The 14,901-nt window shown below is 45.0% G+C and overlaps 1 protein-coding gene across 1 annotated transcript in view; it reads left to right on the plus strand.

Moving 5' to 3' along the window:
* The window catches only part of slc38a4 (solute carrier family 38 member 4), a gene marked incomplete at its 3' end in the record, with an annotated part of 67,232 nt that overhangs the window by 44,360 nt on the left and 7,971 nt on the right, over positions 1-14,901 (plus strand). The gene's annotated exons all lie outside the window — the stretch shown is intronic.

The raw sequence follows: 14,901 nt of genomic DNA on the forward strand, positions 1-14,901 counted from the left end.
TCTTGTCCTTGGCCTGTCTGTAAGCCGTGTTTCCAATACCCTCAGAAATGCGCAAAATCTAAATATCGCAATAAAAATCGGGTAATGCAAACACGTAAATTTCGAAAAACCTCCCAAATATTGCAAAAAGCTTTTGCGCTCTCATGAGGTAGTTTTTCAGACGTGTCGATATAGCAGTTTTCTCTGTAGGTTATTCTCCCATGGAGCTGTTTGACACTGGGTCCGAGACACACACACATACGTTTTCCGTGCATGTCATTGGCTGTAACCACCTGTGTTGCGTTCAGGTAACATCCTAAATTACAACGTTATACAATTGAGAGCATAATTTATCTTTTATATCAACACTTCTCCTTTGGAAAAGGAGCGGAAAATGAAAGGAAAATGAGGGAGAAAGGGTTCGATAAGCCATGGCAAAACCTCCGCTCCGCAGCAAAACTTTGAAGCAACGCTACCTAGCAGAAAGAGAGTGTTGTGCAAAAGCGGAGCGGGGGGGGGGGAGAAAGAGAATTTTTAGCCGGTCCGTGACAGGCTGCCTGTGTGTGTGCGCATTTGACACAGCGGCGAGATGAGGGCACACACCGGTGCGGTGTATTTCCGTATGTTGCTGAATGCGTTTTGAGAGGACGCATTGCATTTACACTTGTGTTAAATGTTGTCATAATGCGTCCCTGACCACCTCCGGAGGTGGTTTGGCCGATCAGATTGCAATCCTTCTTCAATGCGTTTTGGGGGTGTTTACACCTGTACTTTCAAGTGATAAAATACAATCGGATTGCAATCTGATGGCAGAAAACGCATGTTAATGCCAGGTGTAAATGGCCTCAATGTCTCTTTCCAGAAATCATGACCCGGTTGCTCAAGATAATCCACAGACCCTGTTGTGAGCGGTTTCCTGCAGGAACTATTTTCTTTCGACCAAACTACAACCGCTAGCTGAGCAACTGCTAGCTAGCTGCAGCTGCTGTTTTTTTTGTTTTTTGTTTTTTGTGCTTTGAGGACCACAACCCGAGTGCCATCCAGTTCCATTGTATTGGAGAGAAGGCTGACATCTTCGTGTTATCTCCAAAACTCTGCAACTCACACTAAAACAATCTAGATGGATAAATAGTACTACAGGTAAGAGGGAAGATATGTATTTTTAATTTTGGTGTGAACTGTCCCTTTAAGTGTCTCTGTATTGGAAACAGAAACAAAACAGGAGCTGTGCAGTAGAGGGGCTCGGTCTACTTCTTGGATCAGTTAGAAATTGTTTCCAGACTAGTGGCACTTGCCTCTTTTTTCCCCCTCTTCTGACAGCATCAACAGATCCAGCCTCCGTTCAATCACAGATACGATTTTGTCATTACGTCAAACCATGCTCATAAACACAAAGCCCCCTCATAACCACCACCAGCTCCTCGTAAAAAAACACACAAACTCCATTCTGTGGCTCTGCTCACCTAATACATCCATGCTGCTCACAGGCTGACTTCTGTTAGCTGCACTCAGTCTTGTTTTTGTTTTTTACTTTTCTGTTTTCTTGACTCAGCGGATTTTTTTTTTCTTTCTTTTTCCTGGCAGTTCGGTAAAGAACACACTGTTCACACGCCGTCATCTCAAATCCCCAAAAGTCCTTAACGGCCCCACCTCTCTTAATTGCACACACACACACACACACACACACACACACACATAGACGCACAAACACACAAACACACACACACACACACACACACACACACACACACACACACACACTGCAGAGAAGGGGAGGAAACAGAGAACCTCAAAAAGTGAGAGACTTCTAGGGGTTGCACAAAGTTTTCTATCAATAAAGTTCAGTCAATATATATACCGTATATATTATACAGTATATATTATACACACAAACGTCGTTGTGTCGTCGTTACGTCGACACGTCATGCATGCAACCCCTAGAGACTTTACATCAAAGTGTGTGTGTCTGTGCCTGTGTCTGTGTTTGTGTCTGTGTCTGTGTCTGTGTTTTTGTACATGAGGGGTGCCCAAACTTCTTTAGGATTAGAGCTACTTACAAAAATAAAACGAGTCGCGAGCTACTTATGTTCCCCTTGCCCCCCCCAAGTACATAGCTACTACATTTTAACAATATTATATGATTTATTTAACATGAATTGAATAATGGTATAATGTTAAATACGTGTAGATACTGAGACAGCTATACATCAGTGGGATTTAGTTTATGCATTAAAAATAAAAATGATAAAAAATCATACATTTTGGATTTCTTTGGCGAGCTACTTATTGATGGCCTGATGGCATTCACCATCTACCTATTGGGCACCCCTGTTGTACATCTATCTTAGTGAGGACCAATGTGAGTTTTATACCTGGTCCTTACATTCTCACACACCTTCAAAGGGCTGTTTGAAGGTTAAGACTTGGTTAGGTTAGAAGAATTGGGTTTGGGTTGTGATGGTTAGGGTTAGGGTTAGGGTTAGGGGCTAGGCAATGTATTCTGTCAATAAATGTCCTCACTAATCTGTACAGACATGTCCTGTTACTGGAGATTGTGTCGTCGTTGTGAGTCACTCGTTCACATTCAATTCACAGCTACACACACACACACACATACACACACACACACACGCACACGCACACACACACACACACACACACACACATCGCGCCTCTTTATATGGTCATGGGTTAAATATAGCTTGACCCCTTATCTGCCATGAGGAGAACAAAAATGTCTGTCGGCCAGAGGAAGTGTCATGCTCTCTTTTTAAGCGTTCACACACACTCAAACTCTGACCGCATGAAGTCATAGCCTACACACACACACACACACACACACACACACACACAGACCACAGACACACACAAACACACAGCCACAGACACACACACGTGGTCCAGTGAAAAGAGGAGAAACTGTTCATTCTTAAAGTAAACGGCATCTTTACTTCCTGGATTTGATGTATTTCCTGCATGTAGAGGGCGGGACATAACGCAGTCAAATGTCTGAACCAATAGGAGATCGTTGAGAGAAAGACTGTTTGAATTGATTTGAGGGGTCAGAGGGGCATTGTATTATGGATCCCACTGGCCTTGAGGGCCGAAAACGCCCTGCGCCTGCCTACGCAGCATTCAAGCGCCGGGATTGGCCTGGAGCGAGCCAATATGCCCCAGTCACATTTTTGACAGCTCAGGCTCACACATAGCGCAAATCTCCCACATACTCTGCATCCACGCCTCATAGAGATTTCATTAACCAACTGAATTCATCTTGATAGTCAAATTGTCTGAGGATATCATCATGTTTTATTTAGACAATAACGTGGGGCAGGCTAGCGTAATGAAAATGGCAGGTAACTTAATGTTATATGACACGTCCACCACCACCTTGCCTCAAATAGGCTATCAGATTGAGGCGAGATGAAAATACCTGGTGCGCTGCTCAGAAGAATCTGCAAGGGCCCACAACTGCAGTGGGGTCCATAATAATGCATCAGAGTGTTTTCAGGAAATTAAATTAGTTTATGAATTTGTATACTTGTCTGTCTGTTGATTGGCACTTTGTATGCTGGAATGAATCAATAAAAAAAGGGGGGGGGGCGAATGAATGTAGTGGAGTTGATGTCATGGAGACTGTAAATGTGTGTGAAGTGTCTGGCCAGCAGGGGGCAGCAGTTCAGCTGATGTTCAGTCAGAGGAGAACAGAGGAGGCAGTGTGTGGCCTGGTCAGCACGGGCAGCAGAGCAGAGGAGGCAGTGTGTGGGCTGGCCAGCAGGGGGCAGCAGAGCAGCTGTCAGAGCAGAGGAGGCAGTGTTTGGGCTGGCCAGCAGGGGGCAGCAGAGCAGCTGTCAGAGGAGAGGAGGCAGTGTGTGGCAGTGGATGATGTGATCATGCAGCAGAGAATGCATGGAAATACACCAGCTAATGCACTCTCTCGCACACACACACACACACACACACACACACACTTACACTTTTTCTGTACTCGTGCATATTCACACTTGCTCTCTCTCTTGCTATCTGTCTGTCTGTCTGTCTGTCTATCTTGTTATGTCACGGTAACATTTCATACTGAGGTCGCTTTCACATAAGCTGGTGGACTCGGTGCGATCCGGAGGGATGAAGTGGCAACATTTTTGCATTTTTCATTTGGCCAGGTTCGTTTTCACACAGCAATTTTTCAAGCGCACCAAACTTTCTGAACAATGTCGCGCAGATGAGACGAGCGAGGCAGTACCGAAGGAGAAGGCGAGCCCTGTTGAGAGACAACGAAGTGTTGTTGTTGTTATGACGACGTACGTCGCGCGGCGCGCACATGTGTACAGTACGTACACGTGTGCGCGCCGACACGTGTGCATGCCGCAGTGTTTGTTCTGCTCCCTTCTACCGCTTCTTCTACTGATGATGCACTGGCCCTTCCTATATTTGCTCTTGTGTTTAGTCCGGGTTGCTTTCACACCACAAACGAACCACACCAGGGTTCACTTAAAAGACAACCAAGACCTACGTTTTCAACCGGACCAGAGTTCACTTGTTTGTTCCACGCCAGAGTTCGAAGCGGAAGTGGACTATCTGAGGAAACGAACTCTGGTGCGGACCAAACAGCTTATATGTGAAAGCGACCTAAAACATCTTTGGAAACTGTTCTGAACTGATATCAGAAAAGTATTTAAATCTGGATTTCAGAAAACGATGTAGGCAGCAGCTACGAACGACTGTAGACATCTGAACTTTTTACTTTTTTTTAATATTTACATAAAAAATATTCTGCTGGGGCACATACAGTAGCAGTTTCTTTACTCGCATATGAGAACACACACAGACTTTCAGTCTCCCTATAGTTAAGCACCAAGATTTCCCCAAATGCTACCCATAGCCATAGCTTTCCATTTTTGATAGGACCCACTTCCAAAAATTAAAATGAAACATTTTCAAACTTTAGCCATAAGCCATAACTTCCACGATGTTTGGCGGATTTGCAAGCAACTTTTTTCCACGTGTTCAGCTGACCTTGATCTACAAATTTGCCTCAAGGACCCTCGAGATCCAGCCAGAAAGTTTTGGAGATATTTTGAAAGTTTTGGAAAACACATTTTTGACATTTTTTCATGACCGATTATCGAATCGTCACAAAAATTTGGGAACATGTTTAGAGATATCATCAGAGACCATGGGTACTTAATTTTGTGCATTTCAACCAAAAGGGGCCACTTTCCAGGTGGACCCCAAGGCTCCTTGAGGCACATTTGTAGAGCAATGTTAGGTGAACACATGGAAAAAAGTTGCTTGCAATGCGGACAAATGGCGTGGAAGTTATGGCCTTTCAAATTTTGAAATTTTTATTTTTTTGAAAAATATATTTTTTATTTTTTTAAGTGGATCCTATCAAAAATTGCAAGCTAAGGGAATTGTCAGTAGCCTACATGGATTTTTTGTTGTTGCTTTTGTCAGGAACGTACACATCCATTTGCTAAGCCGCCTGGCTAATTTAGCTTCCAGTGGCATCGAACCTGCAGCTTGCCACTGACAGACCGCCCCTACTGCCCCGCATATCTCTCTGTCTGACACACACACACACACACACACACACACACACACACACACACACACACACACACACACACATACCACACACACACACACACACACATACCACACACACACAAACACAATGACTGTGTTTTTTTTTCTATTGGAGGGAATGCCAGAGTGAATCCCACACCCTGCAGTGGAAGTTTACAGGAGCGGACAATGGAAAAACCCTGACCTCCGCCTCCCACAGCCGGGACAGAGAGGGGCGGGGCTAAAGGGAGGGGGGGTCTTGGGGAGGGGAGGGCGTCTGGAGGCGGAGAGATGCACAGAAGCTATATGTTGATCTGCTGAATGAGCTGGAGACAGAGGGGGCGGGGCTAAAGGGAGGGTGGTCTTGGGGAGGGGAGGGGGTCTGGAGGCGGAGAGATGCACAGAAGCTATATGTTGATCTGCTGAATGAGCTGGAGACAGAGGGGGCGGGGCTAAAGGGAGGGCGGTCTTGGGGAGGGGAGGGGGTCTGGAGGCGGAGAGATGCACAGAAGCTATATGTTGATCTGCTGAATGAGCTGGAGACAGAGGGGGCGGGGCTAAAGGGAGGGCGGTCTTGGGGAGGTGGGGGGGGGGGGCCTGGAGGCGGAGAGACGAACCAAAGCTATGTCGATCTGCTGAATGAGCTGGAGACAGATGACTTTTCGTCTCCTCGCGCCTCAAATAAGCTAATTTAACATGTCAAATTCAATACTTTTCAATTACTTTTCAACGTCTTTTATGGTGAAATTGAAGGATGCTAATTTGTGATGTTTTGGTGTAACCCAGTAACACGATGGAGGCAAGAGACAAGACGCTCAGGAGGCAAAAACATACTCCGAATAGGGCAGGGAGCTGAGAGTTAGCTTAACACGCTAACTTAGCAAACTTTATGCAAACATATGTTAGTGACTAACGCCTATAGTACAGTATGATAAGGAAAAACCCCACAGAATTGTTTCTGTTAAAGGTAAACACAAATTTGCTGTGGAAACTGTCATGGACATGTGGCTACTGGCTACACACTAAAAGATTTACATGTTTATCATGCCTTAATTGGTAGACAAAGTTGATTTTCTTTTAAAAACACAAAAATCACAAAAATAACTAACATTCATTTGATTGTATGTTGTGACCTCAGCTACTACTGAAGCGCTGTAAAGGAAGTTATAATGGTCAGATGAAGTGTGTATTACTGTATGTTTTCATAGCACACAAAACTAGATTTTTCTGTCATTAAATGAATGTGAAGTAGGAAATATGTTTTGCCAATACCCCATAGCACATAAGTACAGAGAAAGACTCAGGGGATATAGGCCTACGTCTATTCTTCCTCTTTTACGATGAGCACTGTCATTTCATCCGTTCATATCTTGATAGGGATATAGGTCTCCTACGTCTATAGTCTTCCTCTTTGGTACTGCAAATGCATTTGACCAGGTCCATAAAGCACATTTGGATTCTTTATATATATTTTATTTCAAGATTTTATGGAACAATATACGAACAAGACAAACAGGCTCAGACATAGGGAAAGAAAGGAAGGGGGGGGGGGGACAAAACATAAATTAACATTTGACATTGCAATGTGGTGCTATCGGCCGCATAAGGTGCTTATGTGCTTGTGTGCTTACAGTATGTGTTTGTAAAAGACAATAAGCATGGGATCCCACGCAAGGGCTCCATGAGATACCAGCTGCCTAACCTCAGTCACTGGTCATTGTTAACCTGGTGGAAGTAGAAGCCAGATAGCCGAGAAGCTTCCAAAAAGCACCTTTGGAATTGAAGTGAGAGTGACAGAGAAGGTAAAGCCGGCAAGAGAGACAAAGAGCCTCTGTTGGAGAGAGAAGGACAGAGAGGTGACAGAGGAGACAGAATGTCAACAGTATGGAGAAACAAACTGTCCACTGGCTGAAATGCAATATGGTTAAAGAAAAACGTTAGGTGTTGTGTTACCGAGAAAGGCAGAGCAAGCCACTGACAGCCGGGGTCGGGGGTTCGAATCCCGTAGTAACACGGTCTGCACGCTGTATGTGCTGTAAGGAGGATTTGTTGTGTTAAAAACCAGTTTGGACAGGTGTGTGGGCAGCTTAGACAGGTGTGTGTGCAGCTTGGGCGTGTGTGTGTGTGTGTGTGTGTGTGTGTGTGTGTGTGTGTGTGTGTGTGTGTGTGTGTTTACATGCATGGATGCATGTAAAAAGCGCTGTGTCATACTGTACATTGAGTCGTCAGTGTGTTGAGAGGCATCAGAGCTGACCAGATCTTGACCTCCCCGGGGCAACGTTCTGCTCAGGGGCCCCTCCTACCTGAGCTGGCAGCCTGTGAACCATTTGTTACACCAGACCCCCATGAAGTGAAAGTTTGTGAACCATTTGTTACACCAGACCCCCATGAGGAAACAATCAAGGCCTTGAAAGTTAACGCAAATGTTTCCTTGAGCATAAGAAAGTAGACAAGTTGCCAACTAGATAGATAGATTGTTAAGACACGCCCACTGATGATGTCACGTTTCGCAAGGACAAACCAACTATTTCTTGGTTCCGCTGAGAACCAACGTTTCAGGTTCCCAACCAATAATTTTTTCGGTCTGAACGCGCCGGCCGGTTCAAATTTGGGTTCGGGAACCGGAACCGGCACGGAGCCCTGCCGGTGTGAAAGCCCTAACAGTCGCTCTAGTATTTGTGGTGGCTTGTTGGCAGCTTTTCCGGCTGATTCGGTGTTGGGTCGTTGGTGAGAGAAATCACTCTGATTGGCTGGTGAGGGGGTAGAGAAATCACTCTGATTGGCTGGTGAGGGGGTAGAGAAATCACTCTGATTGGCTGGTCAGGGGGTAGCAAAGCAGGAGAGAGGGCACACAAAACGCTCTGCTCATTTTCCAACTTCATCTCACCTGAAAAGTCCAAAACACGGATATTTTCACGACGACGTGCCTTTGGGAAAGTCCCTGGAGCCTCTCGCTGCATGATGTCACCTATTCAGTGCGGTTATGTCCACCTCTGCCTTTCAGCAAAACACCAGACAACGGCTGACATGTAGTTTCATTTACAACTTTGTATCAGCCATATTCTCCATTAGAAGTAGCTATATTAGAAGTAGCTATATTACAAGTAGCTATATTACGAAGCCGTTTAAGTGAGAGAAATGGCAGGCAAACGCTACTTTCTATTTAATGTTTCATGAAACGGGTCGCACGCAGGTGTAGAACGTACTGTACGTGTTGCTGCCCGTCAGCTGTCGTTTTTCATGTGTTCAAATGCAACTTTGGTCCCGACACAGGAGACGTGAGGTGACGCATCGGTCGGCATCTAGTTCTTTCAAGTGTGTGTGTGTGTGTGTGTGTGTGTGTGTGTGTGTGTGTGTGTGTGTGTGTGTGTGTGTGTGCAGCGTGTAAAGAGCTGCTCGCTCTCACAGCGCTGTGCCAGGAGCAGTTTGGATGGACAACGTGACATTTGAGATTCTGGCTTGAATCCTCCCAATGACCTTCAGCTGGCAGGAAAATGGCCGCTGTGACCTTCAGATGGAGATTAACATTAGCTTGGTCTCCAACTGTGTGTGTGTGTGTGTGTGTGTGCGTGTGCGTGCAGTCACGTGAAAGGCAGATCACACAGGACGTTGTGTGTGTGTGCGCACATGAGTGTGTGTGTGTGTGTGTGTGTGTGTGTGTGTGTGTGTGTGTGTGTGTGTGTGTGACGTTGGCAGGGTGGAGGACATAATGAAAGGCTTAATGTGGGGTCAGACGTGGCCTAGTTCTCATGCCCCGAAGAAGAGCGGCCACTTTCATCTGTGTGTGTGTGTGTGTGTGTGTGCGCGTGTGTGTAGTTTCTGACTCTTAGAAAAAGGGAAAAGAAGGTTGCATACAATTATGAAGCATCATTTCAAAAGAGTGAAATGGAAAGACTTCAGCTCTGCTTCAGCTTCAGCTCTTGACATTTGAATGAAAAGCGTTGAGGTGAAGCCTTGGTTTGATGTGATGTCAGTTGGCAGGGTATTCAGTATTGCACACCTGGCTGACACCTAGAGGACAGGATCAGTATTGCACACCTGGCTGACACCTAGAGGACAGGATCAGTATTGCACACCTGGCTGACACCTAGAGGACAGGATTAGAATTAGCCACACAGGTGGAAAATGTATTTGAGCTCTGAGAAAAGAGCGAACAATTTGGACCTTGTACAAAACATACCTGGACGCCAACATAGAAAGCTTCAGATGGTTTTCAGTCTCCTCCGAGCGCAGCGCGAGCCACTTACGTCTATAAGACCCGCAGACGTTAACGTAATTCCCTTGAATGCGAGAATTAACCAGCCAGTTACATGGCGTTGCATTCTTAGACATTGCTGTTTGCTTTTATTTGGTATGTTACATACAATTGGCTAAAGTATTAGTTAATTCAGAGTTAGATGATATTGGAGCAGCCGGGCCTTTTTCTTTTTTTTGGCCGGAAGTCGTGACACAACCACACAACCGGGTCAAATGGGCGTGGCTACATAAGGTGAATAGACAAAGATGAGAAAGTTGAAGGTTGTGTTTGTCTGTTTGCAAAGGGAAGATCACCTGCTCACAATAAGAAATGACTACGTGACTCCCCTCAGGGAAGAATGCACCGGCGCATACCAGGCAGACAGACAGAAATACTTTTGTCTGGTCGGTGCGTGCAGCTTTTGCTTTTCAATTTCCGTTCCTAAGCTTTTGGAGAAGTGTGTCTGTGGTGGTTTTGTGTAGAGTACAGTCTCCAGACCAGTGTTCGGAGGTCGCAGGGCGCCGCTGTCTCCACCAGAGGTCTCCTGTCTGCTGGATCTCGTTGCTCCACTGGTGGAGGAAAAGCACGGAGTTTGTTTTGCGTACTGAAACGGATCATAGTTTATCTGAGACAGTTCTGAGACACCACAAAGCCCTGGTTCACTTGTGTTTTATGTAGGAGTCTAAATTCTTGACAGTTTGGAGCTTGTATGGTCAACAGCTGTCACAGTTTGATTCATTTATAATAACCTCTCTTTAACCAGGAAGTCTCTTGAGATATAAGACCTGTTTTACAAGAGAGACCAGGTCAGCGCAGCAGCATATGAATATGAATACACACATTCAAACAAATGCACTTTCACACATAGTGACCTTGTCTATTAACAGTAGTTACAAAGTCAGTTACTGAGTCAGGTGTGTAAATCTTTAAAGTTACACTGAGTCACTTTTTTATGCCCCTTCAAACGTAAGCAAACATTCACCTTTCTTTTTTTTTACATCTTAAACTATGTTTTAGCTCTGACAGAGCTCTAGATACAAGGAATCTCAGCTAAGAGCTAAAAAAAAAAAAAGTTTTTAATGTAATGTACAGTTTCGTTTACATTTGTATTGTTTGTAAAAAAATAATAAAAAAAACTTGTGCAAAGCAGGCTTGCATTTTGAGTTAAGTTGCAAAAATGACAATTAAAATAGCCCATTGTCCATCTAGAAGTGCTACTCTTCAAGAATATGACTTTAAGATTTTATATATAATATATATTTAAATATATATATATATATATATATATATATATATGTATACACACACACACACACACACACACACACACACACACACACACATAATAAAGTTGAAGTTGTCTGTCCCTCTGTGTGTCTGTCATCTATACACGCCACCACCGCCGGTCCGACTGGGCTGAGAATTAGCTGGAGCTTGTGTGTGATCTACTCTGAGGGGCCAGCACGCAACTGCGGCGGCCATCTTAAAGACCCTCTCTGGCAGCCCAAAAAGAGACGAAAGGGCGCCACCTGTCGTTACAACCGTACACAACACCTTCATCAATAAACAAACCAGCCATAACCAAATAACAGTGAATAGTATGATCTACACGCAAAAGGGGCGACCTGTCTCTGTCTCAGCAGCACACTCTCGCCAGACTTGGCAACAGGAACTCATGTTAGCAGGGAGCAAGTAGCTAAAGTAAAGCTACATGTGAAGTTTGTTGATGTAGTATTTTTTTTTTTTTTTTTTTTTGCGAAAATCTTAGTTACACTCTAGATTGAGCTATATGTGTGGTGTACGTGTGTGTGTGCGTGCGTGTGTGTGTGTGTGTGTGTGTGTGTGTGTGTGTGTGTTTTGGGGCGTGTGGATGCAGAGTGTGGTGCGATATTGCCCTGTGTGTTTGAGAGAGAGGCTGCTGACACCAGGTTAGTGTGAGCCTGAGCTGTCAGAAAATGTGACTGGGCCGTATCGGCTCGCTCTGGGCCAATCCCGGCGCTTGAATGCTGCGTAGAATAAGAACTGTTTCTGTAGCCTACCTCTACCTCCATTTGAAGACCAATAAATTGAAGACAGACTGATAATAGCTGAGTTTGTAACGCCGGCGAAGCCGAAAGAACCCATAACGACATGAAAGCAGCCACGCAACGTCTCTCTGTCTGAGAGAGAGAGAGAGAGAGAGAGAGGGGAGAGAGACAGAGTTTGGACACCTTGGAGAACTCTGCAGCGCTCCTCCTGAGTCTGGAGACATATTACATTAAATTTGTTGTTTGCGGGCTGCTGGGTTGGGTTGGGCATTTTCAGATATTTTAACGGGCCGGGCGGTGCGGACTGGCTCTAATGACGGGTTGGGTTGGTGCGGGCGTTAAAAAACCCGGACCCCTGCATCACTAGTACACAGCTTCCGGTCTCGTAAACACGAGTTAAGGCAGCATTAATACCAGCTGGACCCAGTTGTGGCTATAGGCCGACCCGTGCGCGTGTGTGTGTGTGTGTGTGTGTGTGTGTGTGTGTGTGTGTGTGTGTGTGTGTGTGTGTGCGTGTGCGTGTGAGTGATGGAGGACAGGACGGGGGGGGGGGGTTTCTGACAGGCCCAAAAAGTGCACAAATATCGCACGGTGAACTCCAAAGGCTTCGCTGCGGGTTAACGGTCGGGCGCCGAATAGTTTGGAGCTTTGGAGAGAAATGTCTCGTCCGGCCTCTAGTTTTCCAATTATGCAACAGCTAAGGGGAGGAGGGGGGGGGGGGTTGTAGAATTTAGGGGGCGCTTCATTTATGGTTGTCCTGGATGAGAAGCTGGCTTTTGGCCTTGGTGGTGGTGACACTTTTTTGGCAGCCGGGCAGGGAGAGACAGGCTTGATGGGGGTCGCTTGGTTCACTCTGACAGTGCAGAAAATCCAGTTAACAGGATTTTTTCCCACTGTACTGCCTGCCCCCCCAACCCCCCACACACCCCTCCTCCCTTCCACTGTACTGCCTGCCCCCCCAACACCCCTCCTCCCTTACTTTAGCTAGTCCTTAAGTCAAAAGGGACAAATTAGGCTGTTTCCAGGACAGAGCCTCCCAGAGAAGAGCTCGGCTCTGCCCGATAAACTAAACAGACAAGTCGAGTTTTTTCTCTCTTAAACTAGTCTCGCACATCTCACTTTGAAGCTTTGAAGTGCCAGTATCAAGGTTATTATAGTTCACTCAAACTAACTGAAATAAAAATAAAAACCAGACTTAAGAAAGAAAGAAAGAAAGAAAGAAAGAAAGAAAGAAAGAAAGAAAGAAAGAAAGAAAGAAAACTAACAGAAAATGATATTATGTATTTACAAAAATAAAATAAAAAATATACAGAAAATGTCGATTTTTAATCTTTGTCAATTTGGCCAGATTTGTCAACACAACATGCACAACATTAATAATGGTGATAATGATAATGAGGAGGAGGATTAATAAGAATCAAATTAATAAAAAATAAAAATAAAACATTTTGAGCAATAAAGACTAAACTGAAATGAGTAAACCCACTCTGGAAACGTGGACTGAAAATGAATTGAAAACCAAAATTTAAAAATCAAAAGTTAAAAACTAATGAAAACTGCAAAACTATAAATAATAATAATAATAATAACTGGCCGGCATCACAGCTGAAATGTACGGTGAGTCACGGCAGCAGCTCGCCCAGATGGAGAGTCATTAGCGAGTAAAAGAGGAAGTGACACGGCCTGGGCAGGAAGAAATACTCCACTGTAAATGACAATAGAAGCCACGCCCCCTTCCCCACAGAAGTCCCGCCCCCTCCTCTCTCCTCTACCGGCTGATGCAATCCCCTGGCTCCATTGCGCTGTGGGAGTTAATCCCCCCTTGCCTTTTTTGAATGGGAGTGCCACAAGCCCCGCCCCCTTTAACCTTTCCCCCGGTGGCCTGTGGGGCTGCAGCGCCTCAGGTTTCACCTGATACCCACGACCTCTCACCCAGTGGCCAGGGGCTTTAACACACAGCCCGGCCGACCGCCCAACGTCTTAGCTGGAGGCCTGGCTTTGTCTGTACTCTCTCTGCCCTCTCTCTCTCTCTCTCTCTCTCTCATACACACACACACACACACCCATGCAAACACACACCCTGCCCTGTGTAGCACTTGACACACTTCAGTCAGTGGTGTGTGGGAGCCGACCTCCGGCACACAGGCTAGCAGACATCCACCTTTGTTGTTGTTGCTGTTGTTGTTAATTATTTGTTTACTTCAGACAGACAGATGTGTGTGTGTGTGTGTGTGTGTGTGTGTGTGTGTGTGTGTGTGTGTGTGTGTGTGTGTGTGTGTGTGTGTGTGTGTGTGTGTGTGTGTGTGTGTGTGTGTGTGGTCTGTCATAGGCTACAAAAATCTAGGGACCCCACCCCACCCAGACATTCAAATTCCAACATCTGTAATATCACAAGTGACATCATCACATGAAGAATTCTGACTTTAATCTGAGAATTCTGACTTTAATCTCAGAATTCTGACTTTTTCCCCTCACAATTCTGACTTCTTTTTTCAGAATTCTGACATTAAACTCACAATTCGAACTATATTTTCAGAATTCTGACTTTACTTTCTTTTCGTTTTGTTTTGCCCCCGTGAAATATGGTCGGGGGCATTTGTGATCAATTCCAGGGCCATTTTTTTAATCAAATGTTGGGAAATAACTTAATAACAACTCTTTTATCCAAACTGATTTTATTTCTAAAAGGAAGCAAAAATACTAAACAGCATTCATTGAAACAAGCTGGAAAACTTTCTCTACTCTTTCCGTTACAGGAGCGCATAGACTATATGCACTCCTGTAACATAGACTCTATGCACTCCTGTAACATAGACTCTATGCACTCCTGTAACATAGACTCTATGCACTCCTGTAACATAGACTCTATGCACTCCTGTAACATAGACTCTATGCACTCCTGTAACATAGACTGTATGCACTCCTGTAACATAGACTCTATGCACTCCTGTAACATAGACTCTATGCACTCCTGTAACAGGGGTCACCACAGTAGGCATCAAGAGATTTTAAGGGCTCACGAGCCAAAAGGTTGAGAACCACTGGTCTAGTTAGTAGACGAATATGACCAAATTAAAATGAGGGATGCAACGA

This window comes from Poromitra crassiceps (assembly GCF_964638095.1).
Source record: "Poromitra crassiceps genome assembly, chromosome: 2".
NCBI classification, from domain to species: Eukaryota; Metazoa; Chordata; class Actinopteri; order Beryciformes; family Melamphaidae; genus Poromitra; species Poromitra crassiceps.